This window comes from Canis aureus, chromosome 5, assembly GCF_053574225.1.
Source record: "Canis aureus isolate CA01 chromosome 5, VMU_Caureus_v.1.0, whole genome shotgun sequence".
Classification (NCBI taxonomy): Eukaryota; Metazoa; Chordata; class Mammalia; order Carnivora; family Canidae; genus Canis; species Canis aureus.
This window is the reverse complement of record NC_135615.1, coordinates 2,743,843-2,760,396: the sequence shown is the minus strand read 5'-3', so window position 1 is coordinate 2,760,396 and position 16,554 is coordinate 2,743,843. Positions and strand designations below refer to the sequence as shown.

Below are 16,554 nucleotides of genomic sequence, written 5' to 3'. Positions count from 1 at the left end.
GTGGCTGACATCTCTGGCACGAGGCCATGTAGCTGGCAGCTCTGACTCGGAAAGCCCCCAAAGGCATGGAGAAATGGTTTTGAATTTTGTCTGAGTTCGGTATTCAGTCACCGTGGACAGCTTTGTGGTATTTTGCAGCCTAAAAATTTAGGCAAGCAGCAAATAGAATAAAAATCTGATAAATACGCATACACATACACATCACATATATATCTTGTCCTCATGGAGTCTTATACTTTTCTATGTTTTATAATTCTGTTTTTGATTTACATGAGAAATGATGTTCTTTTAAAATATGGAGCCTTGAATTGAGGGACTATATTTATAAATGTCAAAGCACAAACAGAATTAGAGAAGGCCTTTTGGCCCATTTTATTTACTTTGTATTTTAGTTAGTGCTGGGCACCTTCATAGATTTAGACTTTGTATGACCGTTAGGCGCATAGACTATCTTATTCACTCACTGTACAGGTGTCCCTTGAACTCTTTTTTTCAGTTTTATTGAGATATAATTGGCATATAATACCGTGTAAGTTTTAGTTGTACAGCCTGATGATTTGATACACTTTGATATTGTATAATGACCATACTAAGGTTAGTCAACATATCCATCACCTTACAGAGGGACTGTGTGTGTGTGTGTGTGTGTGTGTGTGTGTGTGTGTGTGTGTAATGAGAACATTTAAGATCTATCCACTCAGCAACTTTCAAGTGTATATAGTATGGTGTTGTTAACTATAGTCATCATGCTGTGTATTAGATCCCCAGAGCTTATTTATCTTACAGCTGGAACTTTGTACTCTTTGGCCATCTTCACCCATATCCTTCACCCCGTAGCCTCTGACAACCACCAATCAGCTTTTTCAATGAATATTGCTTTCTAAGATTCCCATATATAGGTGAGATCATACAGTATATGTCTTTCACTGACTTGCTTCATTTAGTATAATGCCTCAGGGTTTATCCATGTTTTTTAAAATGGCCAGATTTCCTTTCACATGGTTGAAATATCCCATTGCACATGTATACCCTGTTTTCTTTATTCATTCGTTAATGAACTCTCAGATTGTTTCCACATCTTGGCAATTATGAATAATGTTGCAATAAACATGGGAGAGCAGGTATCTCTTTGAGATAGTAATTTCATTTCCTTTGGATATATATCCAATAATGGGATTATTGGATTATATGGTAGTTCCATTTTTAATTCCTTGAGGAACCTCCATACTGTTTTTCATTATGACTGTACCAATTTACATTCCCATCAGTAGAGCACAAGTGTTCCCTTTTCTTTACATTCTTGCCAGCATTCATTATCTTTCTTCCCTTTGATGATAGAGCTGTTTTCACAGGTGTGAGTGATATCTTATTGTGGTCTAATTTGCATTTTCTTGATGATTACTGATGTTGAACACCTTTTCATATGCCTGTTGACTGCATCTCATCTTTGGAAAAATGTTGAGGCATTGTTTTGTGTTGTATGAATTTCTTGTATATGTTTGATATTAACCTCTTATCAAATGAATGGTTTGCAAATCTCCCATTCTGTACATTATGTTTTCATTCTATCAATTGTTTCTTTTTTTTAAATAAATTTATTTTTTATTGGTGTTCAATTTACCAACATACAGAATAACACCCAGTGCTCATCCTGTCAAGTGCCCCCCCCAGTGCTCATCACCCATTCACCCCCACCCCCCGCCCTCCTCCCCTTCCACCACCCCTAGTTCATTTCCCAGAGTTAGGAGTCTTCATGTTCTGTCTCCCTTTCTGATATTTCCCACACATTTCTTCTCTCTTCCCTTCTATTCCCTTTCACTATTATTTATATTCCCCAAATGAATGAGAACATATAATGTTTGTCCTTCTCCGATTGACTTACTTCACTCAGCATAATACCCTCCAGTTCCATCCACGTTGAAGCAAATGGTGGGTATTTGTCATTTCTAATGGCTGAGTAATATTCCATTGTATACATAAACCACATCTTTATCCATCCATCTTTCGTTGGACACCGAGGCTCCTTCCACAGTTTGGCTATTGTGGACATTGCTGCTAGAAACATCGGGGTGCAGGTGTCCCGGCATTTCATTACATCTGTATCTTTGGGGTAAATCCCCAACAGTGCAATTGCTGGGTCGTAGGGCAGGTCTATTTTTAACTGTTTGAGGAACCTCCACACAGTTTTCCAGAGTGGCTGCGCCAGTTCACATTCCCACCAACAGTGCAAGAGGGTTCCCTTTTCTCCGCATCCTCTCCAACATTTGTGGTTTCCTGCCTTGTTAATGTTCCCCATTCTGGCTGGTGTGAGGTGCGATCTCCTTGTGGTTTTGATTTGTATTTCCCTGATGGCAAGTGATGTGGAGCATTTTCTCATGTGCGTGTTGGCCATGTCTATGTCTTCCTCTGTGAAATCTGTTCATGTCTTTTGCCCATTTCATGATTGGATTGTTTGTTTCTTTGGTGTTGAGTTTAATAAGTTCTTTATAGATCTTGAAAACTAGCCCTTTATCTGATGCGTCATTTGCAAATATCTTCTCCCATTCTGTAGGTTGTCTTTTAGTTTTGTTGACTGTATCCTTTGCTGTGCAAAAGCTTCTTCTCTTGATGAAGTCCCAATAGTTCATTTTTGCTTTTGTTTCTTTTGCCTTCGTGGATGTATCTTGCAAGAAGTTACTGTGGCCAAGTTCAAAAAGGGTGTTGCCTGTGTTCTCCTCTAGGATTTTGATGGAATCTTATCTCCCATTTAGATCTGTCATCCATTCTGAGTTTATCTTTGTGTCTGGTGCAAGAGAGTGGTCTAGTTTCATTCTTCTGCATGTGGATGTCCAATTTTCCCAGCACCATTTATTGAAGAGACTGTCTTTCTTCCAATGGATAGTCTTTCCTCCTTTATCGAATAATAGTTGACCATAAAGTTGAGTGTCCACTTCTGGATTCTCTATTCTGTTCCCCTGATCTATGTGTCTGTTTTTGTGCCAATACCACACTGTCTTGATGACCACAGCTTTGTAGTACAACCTGAAATCTGGCATTGTGATGCCCCCAGATATGGTTTTCTTTTTTAAAATTCCCCTGGCTATTCGGGGTCTTTTCTGATTCCACACAAATCTTAAAATAATTTGTTCTAACTCTCTGAAGAAAGTCCATGGTATTTTGATAGGGATTGCATTAAACGTGTAAATTGCCCTGGGTAACATTGACATTTTCACAATATTAATTCTGCCAATCCATGAGCATGGAATAGTTTTCTATCTCTTTGTGTCTTCCTCAATTTCTTTCAGAAGTGTTCTATAGTTTTTAGGGTATAGATCCTTTACCTCTTTGGTTAGGTTTATTCCTAGGTATCTTATGCTTTTGGGTGCAATTGTAAATGGGATGGACTCCTTAATTTCTCTTTCTTCAGTCTCATTGTTAGTGTATAGAAATGCCACTGACTTCTGGGCATTGATTTTGTATTCTGCCACGCTGCCAAATTGCTGTATGTGTTTTAGCAATCTTGGGGTGGAGGCTTTTGGGTTTTCTATGTAGAGTATCATGTCATCGGCGAAGAGGGAGAGTTTGACTTCTTCTTTGCCAATTTAAATGCCTTTAATGTCTTTTTGTTTTCTGATTGCTGAGGCTAGGACTTCCAGTACTATGTTGAATAGCAGTGGTGAGAGTGGACATCCCTGTCTTGTTCCTGATCTTAGGGGAAAGGCTCCCAGTGCTTCCCCATTGAGAATGATATTTGCTGTGGGCTTTTCGTAGATGGCTTTTAAGATGTTGAGGAATGTTCCCTCTATCCCTACACTCTGAAGAGTTTTGATCAGGAATGGGTGCTGTATTTTGTCAAATGCTTTCTCTGCATCTAATGAGAGGATAATATGGTTTTTGGTTTTTCTCTTGCTTGATATGATGAATCACACTGATTGTTTTACGAGTGTTGAACCAGCCTTGTGTCCCGGGGATAAATCCTACTTGGTCATGGTGAATAATTTTCTTAATGTACTGTTGGATCCTATTGGCCAGTATCTTGTTGAGAATTTTTGCATCCATGTTCATCAGGGATATTGGTCTGTAATTCTCCTTTTTGGTGGAGTCTTTGTCTGGTTTTGGAATTAAGGTGATGCTGGTATCAATTGTTTCTTTTGCTGTGCAGAAGACTCTTAGTTTGACGTAGTCCCACTTGTTTATATTTTATTTTGTTGCTTGTGCCTTTAGTATTATATCCAAAAAGATCATTGCCAAAATCAGTGTCAAAGAGCTCTTCCTCTATGTTTTCTTCCAGGAGTTTTATAATTTCAGGCCTTGCATTTAAGTCTTAAATCCACTGCAAGTTAATTTTTGTGAGTGCTGTAAGTTAGAGATCCAGTTTCATTCTTTTGCATGTGAATATCCAGGTTTCCGAGCACCATTTATTGAAGAAACTATCTTTTCCCATTGAGTAATCTTGGATCACCTTCAAATATTAGTTGATTATGTAGGTGAGGATTTATTCTGCACTTTCAATTCTGTTTCATTGTTCTATGTGTCTGTTTTTATGCTTGTACCATACTGATTGGATTACTTTGGTCTTGTAGTATAGTTTGAAATCAGGATGTGTGATGTCTCCAGCTTTGTTCTTTCTCAAGATTGCTTTGGCTATTCTGGATTTTTTGTGGTCAACATGAATTTTAGGATTGTTTTTTTCTGTTTCTGTAAACAGTGCCATGGGAATTGTAGTAGGGATTGTGCTAAATCTATGGATGGATTTTGGTAGTATGGATATTTAGCAGTATTAATTCTTCTGATCCATGAACATGGGATATCCTCCAACTTTGCTGTCTTCAGTTTCTTTCATCAGTATCTTAATAGTTTTAAGTGTGCTGGTCTTTCACCTCCTTGGTTAAATTTATTCCTAAGTATTTTATTGTTTCTGATGCTATGTAAATGAGATTGTTATCTTTTTTTTCTTTAGTTGGCTGCTAGTGTATAGAAATACAGCTAATTTTTGTATGTTGATTTTACGATCTGCAACTTTACTGGATTTGTTTAGTCTGCTTTTTTTGGTGGAGTCTTCAGGATTTTCTGTAGATAAAATTATGTTATCTTCAGAAAGAGACAATTTTATTTTTCCCCCAATTTGAATCCTATTTATTTATTTATTTATTTATTTTTGACTAATTGCTTTGAGCTGCTTCTTTACATGAATTTGGGTGGGTGGGGGTATAACTAGATAAACACCAGTGCAAAGGACATATGCCGTAGTAGAGTTCACAACTGTGGCCATTGCACAGCTGATTCTTGTGGAGCTGAAGTCACGCTATTAGGGCAAGTAAAGGCATGCTTGGCTTCTTCCTGGGGGAGATGATCAGGGAAGCTATCCATGAAAAGACTACTTTTAAAATGGAGAGGAGTCACAATGTGAAGGAATTAAGGATGGGAGACCTGGGAAGAAGAGGTAACCATGGGAAAGGAAAGGGGGTCTGTCCTACTGAGGGTGGAAAGGCCAGCAGAGTTGGGGACAGTGGAGGGGGGCTCATTGGAAGGTGAGGGTGGTGGGTCCATCCATCCACTCAGTAGGCATTTGGGTTTGGCAAAAAAGGCAAGGTTCTGTGCTTGTGGTCTTTATTTATGGAGGTGGGCTATGGATGGTTACAGGAATAAAGTGTATCAGGAGGGCGTTAGTGCTGACAGAGTGAGGGAATGGGTAGGGACCTAGTGACCCAGGGTGGAGAGTGCTGTTTTTCATAGACTAAGTACAATTTTTTTTTCCCTCTGATGGAGCAACATTTCAGCAAAGGCCCTTGTAGGTATATGAAGGTTTCTGGATCAATTATGAGAGTAGGGAAGTCCTTGAGGGGGTTTACGAGGGAGTGAGCAGATGAGTGTTCTAAAAAGGCAGTTTGGCTCAATGGTGGATCATGAAGCCAGTTCACAGTTCCTGCAGAATGTAGGAGAGAAAAGGTGGCTCTAACTGGAATGGAGAGGGGAGGGCATGCAGATTTGAGCGAGATGGTGTTTAGGAGATAGGGCAATGGGCTGTATTGAATAGCGGGCTGTATGGGTCTGGGAGAGGAGGGTGTCAGGATTGTTGGCCTTAAGGGTTCTGGCAAGTGCAACAGAGAAGGGGATCAAGTTTGGGCAAGAGGGGGGTGATCATGAGGGAAGTTTCAGATACCTCCAGTGGGTCTGGAGTGTGGCATTGAATTTATGTTATTGCGGGGGTCATCAGATTTGGGGCTCATAGCAGGATAGGGAAGCCATCTGGGCTGGAGAAATGGATGCAGGTGTGAGTGAGGAGCAGGTGCATTTTCTGTGGAGAGTGGAAAGAGTGAAGGTAAGAGGGTCTCAGGCTTAGCCTTGGGGCCTCCAGTGTTAAGGCTAGTGTGGAGGAAGGGAGGGGGAGAGGAGATGGGGATTGGAGATGGGCCCTTGCTGTGGAGCGGAGACAGGGAGCCTGGTTGGTCAGAGGAGGGCTGTCTCTGTGGGGTGGTGATGGAGGCCTGGGGACTGCTGGATGACAGGCTGGGGGACCGGCTAGGGCAGGGGAGGGTTCAGGGTGAGTGGGAAGGGAGGAACCCTTAATCACCAGAGTGGGGTTGGTTGTGAAGGTTAAGCATTTGGAAAGGGCTGCGGCTGAAGAGGAAGGAGGATCCTGGGTGAGTTTCTTTTGGAAAGGATCGGAAAGCAAAAGAACATTTTTAGGAAGAATGGTGATAAATGCGTATGTGAATGCAGTAGTTGGAACGATCAGTGGAGAGGGGTAGTGGATCCGTAAACAGCAAAAGTTAACACAGCATGTAAGGTGCAGAGGAGGAAGGAGGGCCTGGGAGCCATGGGGCCTTGGCACAGGGGCCTGGTGCTGCCCGCCCTGGCTGACAGTTTGTATTTGTGTGGGTTATCACTTAATCTTTTCTGTAGTCCTGAGGAAAAGGTATACGCTTGACAGCTTGAAACGGTTGCTCTTGGAAGTGTCCACTTGCTTGCTGCTGGTAGGTGGGACCTCAGTGCGTCTTCTCTTTCCCTTGGAGCTCTCCAGACTACATCTCCCAGCTTCTCTCCCTTCTTGACACACCATGTACACACAGTTAATGTTACATTGCTGAATATTGTAGTCAGTGAGCTGTTCTCACTAGGCACCTAGTACCAGCTAGTGAGTTAGTTGCCGCATTTCACAGATGATGGGCAGACTCAGGTGAAGAACCGTGTCCAGGTTTGCCCATGACTACTCATGGCCATGCACCCATGGGCTTGCCAGACCCAGAGCATGGGGGGTGGCGGTGTGTGCTGCGGAGAGTAGTGGGGAGGGAGGGAAGGGCAGGGACCTGTCCTGAATGGCCCTTGGTGCTTTCTTCTTTCTTTCCAGTGTATGTTCTGTGTCTTCAGGATGTATCACTCTAAGGGCAGGTGTGAGACTTTATGTGGTATGTGATCTACTAGTAAAGGCCATTGTTAAGTGAATGATTGGACTAGAACACAGAACTCAGAACTCAGATTTTCTTAGATACCATCTTTGCAGAAGTTAGCATGGGAAGGACCATGTCATCTTGCTGAAGAAGAAAGATAATCCCAAACCAACCTGAGACAGGCTTTCCAGGATTTATTCTCATTCTCCAAGTGCTGACAGGTACCTGCGGGAAGACCTAGTTGATTGAATTGCTTTGCAGCTCTGACCTCTGTGGTTTCCTCATTGGCCTCAGATGTGTGTTTAACATCAGTAAAAATTCAATATCAGTGTTCATTTAATTATAAAATACAGGATGCTCATGGTAAGGAAGTCATACCTCACAGAATAATGAAAGGAAGAAATTAGATGTACCCTGCTATCTCTATCCACATTTCACTCCCCAGAATTAATCATGAATATCATTTTTTTTTCTTTTTTTTGGTATCTGGGCAGATACCTCCAGAAATTTTAAATGTACAGATAAGCCTACAAAGTATTGTCTAATGCAATTTCCATTTTAAAAAAAAATGTGTCATTTGAATCTTTTTCTTGATGAGTGCATGTTGGACACATTCTATTCTTTTTAATAATTGAAAAGTATTCCATATATTTATTAATATATCACAGTTTCTATCTTATCTTCCCCCCTTCCCTCTTTCTTTTCCATTAAAAACAACACTGCAGTGGACCTGTTTGAACACATACCACAGAATATATGGCTGGCAGTGCAATTGCTAAGGTCAAAGGGGGAGTGTGCATTTAAAATTTAGATAGGTAAAAATGCCTTTTTAAAGGTGATGTTAAGTTCTAGCTTCACAGAACATTAAAATCTTCCAAAGGGCCAGGCCAGGGATGGTGCAAGGTGCTGCTTGGCTTCTGTGGGACCATTACTGCTAATTGTGTGCCCCTCCTGTTCTTTCCTAAATTGCGCAAGAGGCAGGAGGATGCTAACCCAAGGAGTTGGGGTTTACTTCTGCCCTTTAATATAGAACCTTGGACAGTTTTTTGGAGGGAGGTGGAGGGAATGTCTGTCTTCTGTGTGTGTGTTCATATAACATCTAGTGTTCGTTAAGCATATGTGCTAGGTGGATTCTCATAAGAACCTTATGAGGATGGCTGCTTGGAAGCTGAGACCCCAGGCCCCTCACGCACTCCATGGTAGAGCTGAGATCTGCTTCTTACCCTACTTCCTCTCCCTCACACTGATGAGAGAGATGCTGCAGGGGCTTCTTCAGTCCTGTTTTTGTAAAAGCACATGTTCTCTTTTTCTCTTGTATTTTCCTATGTGTATTTGAAGGATCGGTGGTTGTAATATATACTGTATTTGTAACATATACTGTGTTTTCCCACACACATTTTTCAAGAAGAGGTTTTGTATCATCTTTGTTCACTTTCATGCCTAATCATATCTTGCTTCACAGATGAAAATGAATTTGAAATGAGAAAATTTTAAGTATTATGCGTGGCATGAGGACTCCAGGCCTAGGAAGAAATATTCTTTGAAATAATGTCATATATCCTTATCTCAATATATTTTATATTTCTCTTCTAAGAATTGTGAAAGAATTTAATTTGATTTTACCTAGAGGGAAGACTATAAATCATAAATACTAAACAAAGACAAAGATGTTTGTAGATGATTGAACTCAGTTTATAACTGATTTTCAAATCAAAGGACACTGCTGAAAGTGTAAGTTTTTAATGTGCTTTGTAAAACCAGGTTAGGGGACTAACTATCTTGAGACTAAATAGTTGAGCTCTTTCGTAATATTTTTATTTCAGAATACCCAAGAAATGAAGGTTGAGACTTTTGTTTTTAGGGTGTGATTCCCAGACTTTCCAGCAGAGGTCACTGCCAGTTTGTGATTAAATGGCATTGCTGGCAGCCAAGCCTGCAGTGCTTTCCAGAGGAAATAGGTCTGAGTGTGATGTGAAAATAGTTAGATTTTATTTTAGAATGTTGTCATGAAAATTATTATAGGTGTCATAATAGCATTTTTAAGGTATCTCAGAAGATACAACAGTTTCTTGCTACCTAGGTGTACTGAATATTTTACAGTTAGCTACTTAGTGTAGTTTAACATACTATGAGCACTATTCCTAAGATGTGGCTTGATTCTCTCCTCGCCCCTCCTCGCATTTGCTTTTGTTTTATAAGGAAAATCTTATGAGTTATGAATTTAAGAGACAACTTTAATTTTTGGAATGATTTTAACATGTAGCAAAAAAGGCAGGGAGGTTTTTTACTGGTGGCTTCATGACTTCCTGTTGATTAGTAATTGTTCTTAAATTTTAAGTGTTTCTCTGCTTGCTCTGAATCTGGCAAGTGTACTTTAAATGGAGAATCACGTAGCCTAGTTAAGTCCATCTCCATCTCTCCTTCTTCCCAAAGTGTCTGAATTGTTTTTATGTATTCTTTGTGTACCAGACTAACACAAACATTATATCCTGTGGACATTGAATTGTCCCTGTTTTATTCAGTATAAGGTTGGTGGGGTGCAGTGAATGTGTGAATGTGTGTTATATATATGTACATGTTTAGATATGGATACACCTTTGCATAAGTTTTTCAGTATGTAAAAGTTTAATGTGTAGATGTGACTATATGTTTCTGAGTTTGAGCACAGTTCATACCTGCAAACTTGATTATTTGATGCCCATTAAATACCATTGAATTTTTAGGAGAGATCGCTATATGTTTTTATAGGTTAACTTTCGGATGCATTGTTTTTCTCCTTATACTCATTTGTGTCAGGCTGTTTTCTTCTGCTTGCTCGGCTCTGTCCTTCTTTAGAACTACTGTGCCAGAAGCCTCCGCCAGAGGGCAGCATGACTGCACACTGTCCAGAGAAAGTCTCCGTGGCTTTCTTTTCAGTTGGCAGGTGCGAGGGGGCACTTGTGAGAACAAAGCACATTATTACTGAACACAGAAACCCTCAGTGACAAAGCATTGTAATGAATTCAAATATCTGATCCGAGAAGTTCTCAGAGTTCTGGCGACTGGTCTCCACAGCAAGGCCTGCTACACTCCATCACTTGTATAGACTAACACTTGTGGATGGGGGTGAGCTACACTGTGAATGGATGTCTCATTGTAGAACTTTCAAATTCTGTGTCAGGCCTTTGATAGCAAGCTTTGTTTTAAAGATCCCATGAATAGTTTTGAGGCATAAAAATGAGATAGTTGGGAGAAAGCTTGCTCTCTGGCTTCATCTTTGTTTTTGAATACAATGAAAAATACTTGCAGATAAAAGCATATAGATTACTTTATCCATTTTGATTGGGTCCTTGCTAACAGGTTTATTTTACTTATTGATTTCTAGAAATAAAGCAGACACAAAATCAGACCGTATAACTATTACATCCTTGCAAAGAAGTGCATTAGTGTAAATAGTATTAGATTTGTTTTTATATCATTTGTGTAACTTGTGTCTTAGACTGCCATCTTGATTTTCGGTTTTCTTTTGGGTTTCGTGCCTTTTTTTCAACTTTCTTATTGCCTAACTTAGAGTTTTGAATGTGATAAGGCTTGGCAAACATTTGTCTAATAGGTTTTTATACTGTAAGCAACTGCAAAATCCGTCCCCTCTCCTTAGTTCTCACATTTCACATACTTTTCCCAAGCCACACACTGATGCTCCTGCACCAACCTGCCTGCCCCTTCGTGTCTGTCACAGCAGGCAGGACCTTTTGTATTAGCCATGTCACCTGCCCCTCCTTTTTTTAGGTGATAATCCTCCACTCCAGCATGCAGGCAAATTAATGCAGAGACATAGCCCATTGTGACAGAAATTAACTTATTCTACTAACTGGTTGACAATACCAGGCTTGATGGGAACTAGCACGTTATCTTCAGCATCACTATTACTTTGACTCTTAGCGAGATTGTTTGAGGGAACATTTGATTTTTTAAATTTTTTCCTTCTGCCTGGCAGAACCCCTTATGCAGGAAGCATCTCAGTTATTTGTCTTATGCTTTTGAAGCTTCTCACCAGCTGGATGGGTGAGGTGCCCATGGTGTGTGTCGGAGTGACCACCATGGAAGTGTTGGCCACAGGCCCTGGTGGAGAAGGTGGAGCTCGTGAGAGTGGTATGCAGGCCCATGTGGACTTGGACAACTAAGGTGATGTGGAGATGAGAGCAGAGTAGGCCACAAGATGTGGAGATGCCGAATCTTGCTAGAGAGGATGGGAGAGGTTGTATGTTGATGTCCTGGGAGTTAGGCCCTTTTCTTTGGCTTGACCTGATGAAGACAAGCCCTTCAACACATGGAAGGCATAAGTTTATCCTTCAGGCAGAATACGAACAACCATTGGAGAGGGAATTAGAGTGAGTGAGAGAGGCAGTGTGTGTGTGTGTATGCGCGCGCGCGCGTGCATGCATGCGTTTTAAGAACAGTAGATTGAGTATAGCAATACTTATCTTTAGAACCAAACATCCTTGGTTGGAATATGACATGGGGGTGTGTACAGGCTCTGGGCCCATCAGGCCTGTACACACACCCAAACCCTGTGCTGGGTTTGAGAGTCTAGTCTGTTACATGCCATCACCACTGTTACCTTGGGTAGTTTTAGAACCTTCCCAGATTTTGTGTCCTTGTCTGTATGATTGCTACTCATAGGGCTCATGGAAAGGTAGTTGTATTGTGTTTATAAAAGTTCTACATAATATCTGGTACATACCACTTGGTGCTCACTTGTTTGTTTCCCTTTCTGCATTATCTCTTCAGATTGGATTAATAGCAAAGGGTAAGACTTAGAGTGTTTTCTCCATGCTTGTTAACCCCAAGGTGACCTGAGGGATGTGTTCAGAAGATAGGTAGCATAGTTTTGAGTCTTGGCTCTGTATCAGGTTGTGTTCTAAGTGCTTTTATTATCTCACTTAGACCCTGAACAGCCCTCTCAGGCTGGGACTCCTTGCAGCTGTTATCCTCAGTTCACCCTGAGGTCACTGAGGACAGACAGAGGGGTTAAGCAACATTCCCATGTTGGGAACAGGAAGAGGCAGGACTCACACGTCCCCTGTGTGGTCCCATGTCCTCCACAGTCCTGCCAGCACCTCTAGCTCAGAAAGGTAGCCTGGAGCTGACCTCAGCAAAGATAGACTCACCACTACCAGTATTTTCTGGCTGTCACACCTTGAAAGTCTATGCTTGTCCCATTTTTCAACAATTTCAATCCAAGTATAGGCAGTATGGTGGAGAGCAGGCCCCCGGGGGAGCCACCTTTATCTAGTCTGGGATTCCCTTTCCTTCTGTGGGCTCAGTCCGCTCTCTTCTGTTTGGAGCAGTGTTTTAAATAGGGACATTGTGAGCATGCTCGGGAGCTGCAGTTAGGATTTAGGATTTGGGCACCCAGTGGAGGAACCCATTCTTCAAGCTGGGTGTTAGGACATTAAAGTACCTTTGTGTTCCAGGGCACATACTCTTGCCTTGAGTGATGCTATCTTAACTTTGCCCTCACCTCATTCATATTCAGGATGTCACCCCTTGCTTTTTGATGGCTTTTGTTCCTAGCTCTACAGCTTCAATCTTAACTAGAAATCACCCAACAAATTGAAAAGGCTTCCAATTCTGGAATGGTGTTTGGTGACTTGCATTCAATCCATCATGTATTTGAAAGCACCAACTTTAGGGTCTCTGCAAACAACAAAGCTCCATGTCTCCATGTTTCATTTGGGGATGTTTTTGTTTTCAGTTATTTATTGTGCATGTGAAGAGACTTTTAGCCACGTTTTTGTTTCCTTCTTGCTAAACAGAATCATTCTTGAAAATCTTGCACCTGCCTTACTCTCAAATCTCTCTGTTCCTTTAAAGCCTAAGGGCCTTTTTTTTTTTTTTTTTTTAATTAGTAAAGTAGTACATACTCGTGGAAAAAGAAAGTAGAGAAATGTGTAAAGTGGAAAAATAAATAAAAATGCCCCGAATACCACACCCAATCTCTCCCTTGGAGGGAAAACACAATTATCTTTTTTTTTTTGGCTGCATCCTTCCAGAAATTTTCTGCACATATATGAGTATTTTAAACATCCCCCCCCCGCCCACACACACACACACACACACACACACACACAAATTGTTTCCTGCTATACATATTTTTCTGCCAATATATCTTGGATATGTTTCTGTATCAGCAAATATAGATTGATATAGATTGACTTCATCTGTTAACAGCTCCTTAGTAATTAGGGGATAATGTCTTACAGTCCTCCTATTTTCTTGGTTACACAAAAAAAGATGCTTTGGATATATTCATGTAGCTCTCCCCATGCTACTTCCTCTTTTCGGTCTCTTTCAGTTCTGTGTCGTTAGGGAAAGAGTTTCATTTGCTAACATCATCCAATCTTAACATTTCATAGCTGTCAGTTGCCTCTGTGTGTTTACTATAGTTACCTTTTTACTAAGAAAAGGATGGGCTTCGGTACTCAAGCTGGAACGAGACAGGCCAATGCAGTTGAATCTGGAATTGAAGGGAAGATATACAGTAATAACTTTATTTTTAAAAGTTTTTAATGTAAATTTTTTTTAAAGTAACCTCAATGCCCGATGTAGGGCTCGATCTCACAACCCCAAGATCCAGAGTCGCATGTTACATTGACTGAGCCAGACAGGCAGCTCAGGTATATAGTAATAATCTTTTATTCACAATCTTGAAGCCAGAACCTCCAACCTGGGACTTCTGAGGATTAGAGTATTGCCCAGTTACTTGGCCAATAACCCAGGCTACCTTTAGACCTTACCTTGCTGCCTTGAGCTGTCTTCCCTGGAGCTACCTCTGGATTTAAAAGGAAGTAAAATGGTACTCCAATAATGCATTAGAAAATCATAAAATTATAATTGGCTCCTTATATTTGAATCAGTGTAAATATCCTAAGTGTTTTTATGACGTTATAGCTTGCTAGGTTTATTTTCTAGAACTGTATGCTATCAACAATTTGTATTTGTGTGTAATCAGTGTAATTAGCTTTTGACAGCATGATATTCTCATTTTCAAAATATACTCTTTTAGCTAACCCATTTCTAATTTCTCTAAAGGCAGTATTTCTGAGTTTTATCTACCTAGTGGAAATGCTGGAGAAGTTAGTGCTGGCAGCATTTATCTACAGTTGTCTGTGTGAAACTGTTCATAGCCTCCCCCCTTTAAATTTTGCTTCCTGGGGATCCCTGGGTGGCACAGCGGTTTGGCGCCTGCCTTTGGCCCAGGGCACGATCCTGAAGACCCAGGATCGAATCCCACGTCGGGCTCCCGGTGCATGGAGCCTGCTTCTCCCTCTGCCTGTGTCTCTGCCTCTCTCTCTCTCTCTCTCTCTCTCTCTCTCTGTGACTATTATAAATAAATAAAAAATTTCAAAAAAAAATAAAAAAAATAAATTTTGCTTCCTGGTGTATCTCCTATTAGCCCCTTGAAACTAAAGTTCGTTTGTTCATTCTAAGTCAGGTGCAAGCATGTGGGGGAAAGTGCCTCCTGAGTCTGCTAGCTGATGAGGGCTGTACCAGTCTCTGTGGCATGGATTGTGGGGTTGGAGTCTGGGCATGGGTGAGCACGGACAGGAGGAGACCTGGGATAATGGAATAGGTAAAGTTAGCGAAGGGCCAGTTGCTGAGGCTTTAGTAAAGTTAGTTTTTTGTTTTGTTTTAATAGAGCACTGTGTTTAATTGTCTCATACTGATGTTTAAATATAAGTGCCCAACGTTCCCAGATACATACCAGCCCTGCGTTATGTGAAGCCAGAGCAGCAGGATATGTTCTCTGCCTTTTGGCCATTCCTATGATGCTGCAGGTGTCAGTTACCTGGGCAGGCAGTGGGTGGGCGAGTGGGGTCAGGTCCTTCACTGGCTCTGCAAGGTAGGGAACGGAGCTCTCAGACCCCCTCTTCCCACTGTCCTCTCCTAAGGGGGGGCAGGCTGATTGTTTGGTCCCAGAATGTTTTCTCTTCACTTCATCTTGCCTCTCACCGTAGCCTGATCCATATATTTGCCTTGCCATCATTTATTTGTCTTTTTAGGCCATATAGGATTGCGTTTTTGTGCCAAAGTTAGAAGAAAAAGTGCTGGATTGGTGGTTGAAGGGCAGCAGGGGAGAGGCCCAGTGGGTACATTTGGAAAGTTGATCACAAGGGCATTTTCACTCAGAGATCATTTCTGCTAGTTATTGGAATATTAGAATATTGGAATGTCAGGATTTTCATTTGCTCATTGTAATGTGGCCTTACACAGAAAGGCTGAGCGCAGACTGAGATGCCCCGGCCTGGGCTTGTGGCTGGGGTTGGCCATGTGTTTGGAGGTTGGGACTGGACCTGAGAGAGGTACCTTCCTGCAGCGAGGCCCAGGTGTTGGACAGGGTGCTGGGGACTGTGGCTTAAACCTCCATGGAGCAAAACAAGGCCAGTAGCATATGCAGAAGGAGATCTGTTTTTCTAGTTTTGGGAAGTCAGGGAACCATTTCCATTCCAATTAAACTTAGGAACTACGAGCAGTTGAAATGATTTTAATTTCTAAAATCCTGGATTATCGTTGTTATGTCTGCCATTGTAGATCTCCTGTCTCGTTCCCTCTCTCCCCACCCAAGCTTCCAGTTTGATAGGCTGTATGGTTAGGGAACTTTGGTAGGAGCTGCATGTTTACCTGGGGAATACCAGCCACGTGCAGCTGACTACAGTGGGGACAGCTTTGTGTGCTTGCGTGGATTGGTTTTTAATTATCTCCTGCATGAGGTATTTACCTAAATATTACATACTAAATATATTCAACACCTAAATATCCTCTATCTGTAGTATTTGGTGAATACATGCTCTGAACTGTGGACCTCAGGAAATCAAATTATTCAAAAAATAGACTTAAAACTCCTAATGAAAGCTGAAGGTCTTGAATATTTCGGCACTTGTAGTTTTAAACAAGTCACTAAACAGAGGGTTATGACAACCATATGAGGCATTTTATCTCAAACATTTGGGCTACTGGGTGGTCTCTTTTTAATGGGTCTTAAATAATGCAATGCAGTATTAAGTTTGATCAATCTGTGTATGAAACGTGTGCAGCTGGGGGTCTCTGTGACATTTTCCTGTAGCAGATTAGAGTTGATGTACTTTCTGAGCAAAGGAGCATATTCCCAAATACGGGATTCGTGGACCTTAATGTATGTGTG

The 16,554-nt window shown here is 41.3% G+C and overlaps 1 protein-coding gene across 26 annotated transcripts in view; it reads left to right on the top strand.

Annotated features, from left to right (window-relative positions):
* PARD3 (par-3 family cell polarity regulator) overlaps positions 1–16,554 on the top strand; it is a 648,392-nt gene that overhangs the window by 149,573 nt on the left and 482,265 nt on the right. The window contains exon 1 of one of the 26 annotated variants that reach the window (XM_077896597.1): positions 7,447–7,591. The exons of the other annotated variants lie outside the window; for them this stretch is intronic. The gene's annotated coding sequence lies outside the window, so the exon portion shown is untranslated. Of the gene's footprint in view, positions 1–7,446; positions 7,592–16,554 lie in introns of those variants that run through there. 26 annotated transcript variants of the gene reach the window in all.